Raw genomic sequence first — 6,165 nt, 5'->3', positions numbered from 1 at the left:
TCCTGGGCGGGACCTAAAGGGGCCGAGCCTCACTCCTGCCCTGGGACCATGCGCGCCGGGAGGGGGCATCTGGGAAGACCCTGGGCTGGGGCCCTAGGGTCCCAACACTTCCTTCCTTTTTCTCTCCCTTTTCCTGTTCCTGGAGAGAGACCCCTGCCCCAACACACGCACGGAGACATGGAGGCCCAGAGATCCTGTAGGATCAGCTCTGAAAGAACGGGCTTCCAGAGAACAGGAATGGAGAAAACGGAGAAGCCCTTGTGGGGAGGTGGAGGTTGGGGGGAGCGCAGTGGGGGGCGCCGAAGCTGCACGTGGGGCCCCGCCCCAGGTCCCATAATGGGTGAGCTTCCTGGGGTCTGCGATGCAGGAACCTAGGGTTTGGGTGTCAGATCCGGGACTCACCGAGGTTGGAACCCTAGCTGTGCGCCCCAGCTGAGCGCGCTTGGACAAGTTCCTCAATCTCTGAGCCTGTGATTCCTCCTCTGTAAAATGGGGGTTAGGCCCCAGCCGGTGTGGCTCAGTGGATAGAGCATCGGCCTGCGGACTGAAGGGTCCCAGGTTCCATTCCGGTTCAGGGCACACGCCTGGGTTGCTGAATGGATCCCCAGCAGGGGGCGTGCAGGAGGCAGCCGATCCATGATTCTCTCTCATCATTGACGTTCCTCTCCCTCTCCCTTCCTCTCTGATATCAATAAAAATGTATTTATTTATATTTTTTAAAATATATTTTATTGATTTTTTTTTACAGAGAGGAAGGGAAAGGGATAGAGAGTTAGAAACATCAATGAGAGAGAAACATCCATCATCTGCCTCCTGCACACCTCCTACTGGGGATGTGCCCGCAACCAAGGTACATGCCCTTGACCGGAATCGAACCCGGGACCCTTCAGTCCGCAGGCCGACGCTCTATCCACTGAGCCAAACCGGTTTCGGCAATAAAAATGTATTTTTAAAAATAAAATAAAATGGGGTTAGTATCAGGGAGGCTGAAAAGAGTAATAAGCTCGTCCGAGCTGGTTTGGCTCAGTGGATAGAGCACCGGCCTTCGGACTGAAGGGTCCCGGGTTCGATTCCCCGTCAGGGCACATGCCCGGGTTGCAGGCAGGAGACAGCCGGTCCATGATTCTCTCTCATCATGGATGTTTCTCTCTCCCCCTCTCCCTTCCTCTCTGAAATCAATAAAAATATATATATTTTAAAAAAGAGTAATAAACTTGCTCCAGAACACAGCACTGCCCCTCTGTCCTCCCTTGACATTTTTGGACCCAGGCTCCCCACTGCCCTTTGTCCAAATATGTCCCCTTCTAGGGTGCGCTGACACTCCAACCAACTGAGCCACCAGACAGGGCTGAGCCACCGGACAGGGCTGGAGTCTTAGCTGTATGTGTGTGTGTGTGTGTGTGTGTGTGTGTGTGTGTGTGTGTTAATCCCCACCCAGGATGTTTTTCCATTTATTTTTTTTTTCTTTTTAGAGAGAGGGAAAGACAGAGAGAAACATAAATGGGAGAGAAACACATCGATTGGTTGCCTCCTACACGCCCCCCGACCAGGGACAGGGAGGAGCCTGCAACCCAGGTACAGGCCCTTGACTGAATCGAACCCAGGACCCTTTGGTCCACAGGTTGACGCTCTATCCACTGAGCCAAACCGACCAGGGCTTAGTTGTTATCTGTTTGTTTGTTTGTTTGTTTGTTTGTTTTTCTAGAGAGGAAGGGAGATGGAAGGAGAGATAGAAACACCAATGATGAGAGAGAATCATTGATCGGTTGACTCCTGCACCCCCCACTGGGATTTGAACCTGCAACCCGGGCATATGCCCTTGACCGGAATCGAACCCAGGATCCTTTAGTCCGCAGGCCGACGCTCTATCCACTGAGCCAAACCAGCTAGGGCTTTTTTTTTTTTTTTTTTTAAAGAGAGAGAGAGAGAAAGAGAGAGAAACATTGATGGGCTACCTCCTGCATGCCCTGCACTGGGGATTGAGACCGAAACCTGGGCATGTGCCCTGACCAGGAATTGAACAGGCAACCTCTTGGTGCATGGGTCGACATTCAACCACTGAGCAACACAAGCTGGGCTGAAGTCTTAGGTCTTTATGCGTCAGATCACATCTTAGCAGATCTGACAGCGTCTGTCTCGTCTTGACAAAGTCTGGTGGCTCCAGAGCTAGAATGCCAAAGGCCACAAATGCAGCAAAATTACCTGAAGGAAACACACACACACACACACACACACACACACACACACACACACACACGGCACAGAGACGCACAACAAAGAAAGCACTCAGGAGAGAAGACACCCTGTAAAATAAGATGTCAGTAGAAGAACAAAACCTATCCATCACGTGGCATCAATAAATGCAAACAGGGCGAGCCTTGTTCGGAAGGAAAATCCGTGACGGGCCTTCGTATCAGACAGCTTGTCCTGCCGCCGCACAGCCCCTCGGCCTCACAGGGGCTTGGACGCACCCTGTCCCCGCCACTCCGCCGCGGCGACCAGCTCTGCGTGGGCTCCACCGGCTTCGGGCAGAAGCCGTCCTCCACGCCTCACCTTATGGCCAGGCCACACCACTTGCCCCCTCAGACACCCGGTCCCCAGGGTGCTCTGGAGAGGCCTGAGAAATTGCATTGCCTATTGTTCCAATGGCCAAAGGGACATGATTGCTAATGGGAAGTGGGTGGTGATAACCCCTTGGCATGAAGTGGCATCGAAATTACTCGGGTGTGGCCCTAGCCGGTTTGGCTCAGTGGGTAGAGCATCAGCCTGCGGACTGAAGGGTCCTGGGTTCGACGGCAGTCAAGGGCACATGCCCGGGTTCCCGACTCCATCCCCAGTGGGGGGCGTGCAGGAGGCAGCCGATCCATGATTCACATCATTGATGTTTCTATCTCTCTCTCCCTCTCCCTTGCTCTCTGAAATCAATAAAAATACTTTAAAAAAAAATTACTTAGGTGTTGCCTGGCCGGTGTGGCTCAATGATTAAGCATCAACCTAGGAACCAGGAAGTCACAGTTCGATTCCCGGTCAGGGCACATGCCCTGGTTGCGGGCTCGATCCCCAATGGGGGGAGGGGGGGGGGGGTGCGTGCAGGAGGCAGCCGATCAATGATTCTCTCTCATCATTGATGTTCTATCTCACTCTCCCGCTTCCTTCCTCTCAGAAATCGGTAAAAAATATATATATATATATATATAAAAAAACAAGAACCAGAGGCAGGAAAGAGCTGAGAGCACCAAGGGCCACAATGCTGGCCAGTCCAGCCAGGGTACAGAGGACATCTGAGTGGCACAAAGGGCTCAGAATTTGTATTTTACTCTAAAAACATGTCCTTGTTGCCGAAACCGGTTTGGCTCAGTGGATAGAGCGTCAGCCTGCGGACTGCAGGGTCTCAGGTTCGATTCCGGTCAAGGGCATGTACCTTGGTTGCGGGCACATCCCCAGTAGGGGGTGTGCAGGAGGCAGCTGATCGATGTTTCTAACTCTCTATTCCTCTCCATTCCTCTCTGTGAAAAATCAATAAAATATATATTTAAAAATAAATAAATAAAAACATGTTCTTGTTGTGTAAAAAAAAAAAAAGGAGGATACAGAGGTACACCAATGCATTTCTTCTTTCATAATGTGCTGGTTTGTGCACAGAATATTTCTGGAAGGAGAAAGAAGAAGCGGATCGCGGTGGCTGCCTCGGGGACTGGGGGCTCCTCCGGCGCGGGAAGGAGATGTGTGTTTCATAGCGTGGCTTTTTATGCTCTTTGATATTTTCGCCATGTACATGAATTACTTTTCCAATTAAAAACTGGTTAATTTTTTAAACTGTGGAAACATCTTAATAGTCGATCTCAGTTGTAATCAGAGAGATGCAAATGAAACCATCATGGAAATAGCATTTTTTTTTTTTTTTTAGGAAGGACTTCAAAACGAATCAAGCTCACAAGCTGATGAGGATCTGAGAAAATGAACTCCGGTGCTGTCTGCGTGTTTCATTCACGGAAATGAGCATATGTATAAGTCATGGAGTTACCATAAGTTATATATAAGTTATCCAATACGAGCTAATTCTTCTTCATCTATAAGTGCTCCTCCTAGACCCTCCTCCCTCCCCGATTTGTCATTATATTCAGAACTAAATGCATCCCTAAAAGTTTATTTGAAATGCCATCTTTGCTAGATCCTTTAAAAAATATATATGGCTACTCTATTTGCAAATATACCTTTTTAAATGTATTGATCAATTCGAGAGAGAGGGAGAGGGAGAGAAACATTGATTTGTTGTTCCATTCGTTTATGCATTCATTGGTTGATTCTATATATTCTTACTGATTTCTGAGCGGAAGGGAGAGGGAGAGAGAGAGATAGAAACATAAATGATGAGAGAGAGTCATGGATTGGCTGCCTCCTGCACGCCCCCTACTGGGGATGGAGCCCGCAACCCAGGCATGTGCCTTTGCCTGGATCGAACCTGGGACCCTTCAGTCCATAGGCCGACGCTCTATCCACTGATCCAAACCAGGTAGGGCCATTGGTTGATTCTTATACTAGTATGTGCCGTGACCACAGACCAAACCCACAACCTTGGTGTATCAGACGATGCTCTAACCAGCTGAGCTGCCCGACCAGGGCCTATTTCTTGCCTTTTTATTCTGGTCCACTGTCTGCCCGTGTGGGTCCGTGATGTTTTCCTGTCTGTAGTTCTATGAGATTTTTCCATAACTAGGCAAGTTCCCCTTTGTCACTCTTCTTAACTTGACCTTGAATTTTCCTCCTGCACATGTTTTTTTTTTTTTTTTAAAAATATTTTATTGATTTTTTACAGAGAGGAAGAGAGAGGAATAGAGAGTTAGAAACATCGATGAGAGAGAAACATCGATCAGCTGCCTCCTGCACACCCCCCACTGTGGATGTGCCCGCAACCAAGGCACATGCCCTTGACCGGAATCGAATCTGGGACCCTTGAGTCCGCAGGCCGACGCTCTATCCACTGAGCCACACCGGTTTCCTCCTGCACATGTTTTTATAGGTGTATCTATCTACTCCGGACCATTAGGAACCTCTGGAGTGACAGTCAACCTTTAGGGCTTAGGGCAAAAGGATGTGGGGCTTCTCAGGCAGGCAGGCCTGCCTCTCTCTCTCTCTCTCTCTCTCTCTCTCTCTCTCCTCTCTCTCTCTCTCCCTCCAGCAGGAGCCTCCATGCTAAGACACAATCTGAGTGACAATACCTCCCTATTTGAAGCAAGGTGTGCCTATGGGCATTCCCAGACTCACGTTCCAGAATATTAAAGAGTATCCTGTTTCTTCTCCCTTTTTTTTTTTTTTTTAATCCTCACCCCAGGATATTTTTTCATTGATTTTCAGAGAGAGAGTGAGTGGAAGAGAGAGGGAAAGACAAAGAGAAACATCGATGTGAGAGAAACACATCAGGCCAGGGAGGAGCCTGCAACCGAGGTACGTGCCCTTGACCGGAATCGAACCCGGGACCCTTCAGTCTGCAGGCCGACGCTCTATCCACTGAGCCAAACCGGTTAGGGCAGGTGGTTTTTTTCTTAATTAAATATATTTTTATTGATTTCGGAGAGGAAGAGAGAGAAACGTCAATGATGAGAATCTCAATCGGCTGCCTCCTCCACACCCCACACTGGGGATGGAGCCCGCAACCCGGGCATGTGCCCTGACCCGGAATCGAACCATGACCTCCTGGTTCCTACATTGACACTCAACCACTGAGCCACGCCGGCTCGGCTTTCTTCGGTGATTTTATCTTCCATGCTATCTCCAAGACACCGAGCTTTAGAAAATAAATGCCCTCCTGTTCAAAGCTGCAAACGTTGTCACGCTCGCTGATAGGGACAGTCTGGTGGGGTTTCTGTGAGCGTCACCTCAGGGACCTCGAGCCACGCTCCCCTGCTCTGATCGCTGGGCACCCTTCTGCCCCAGCAGACAGGGCGCCTTCTGCACCTTGTCGCAACGTGACTGCATTTAAACCTTCGTTTGTCCTTGGTGCCTATGGAGAAGTGAATTGTCTCCAGGATTAGAACACCAGAATGGCCCTAGCCGGCTTGGCTCAGTGGATAGAGCGTCGGCCTGCAGACTAAAGGGTCCCGGGTTCGATTCCGGTCAAGGGGCACATGCCTGGGTTGCGGGCTTGATCCCCAATGGGGGGGGGGG

Source organism: Eptesicus fuscus, chromosome 25 (genome assembly GCF_027574615.1).
Source record: "Eptesicus fuscus isolate TK198812 chromosome 25, DD_ASM_mEF_20220401, whole genome shotgun sequence".
In the NCBI taxonomy this organism is placed as follows: Eukaryota; Metazoa; Chordata; class Mammalia; order Chiroptera; family Vespertilionidae; genus Eptesicus; species Eptesicus fuscus.
This window is presented reverse-complemented; position numbering follows the sequence as displayed.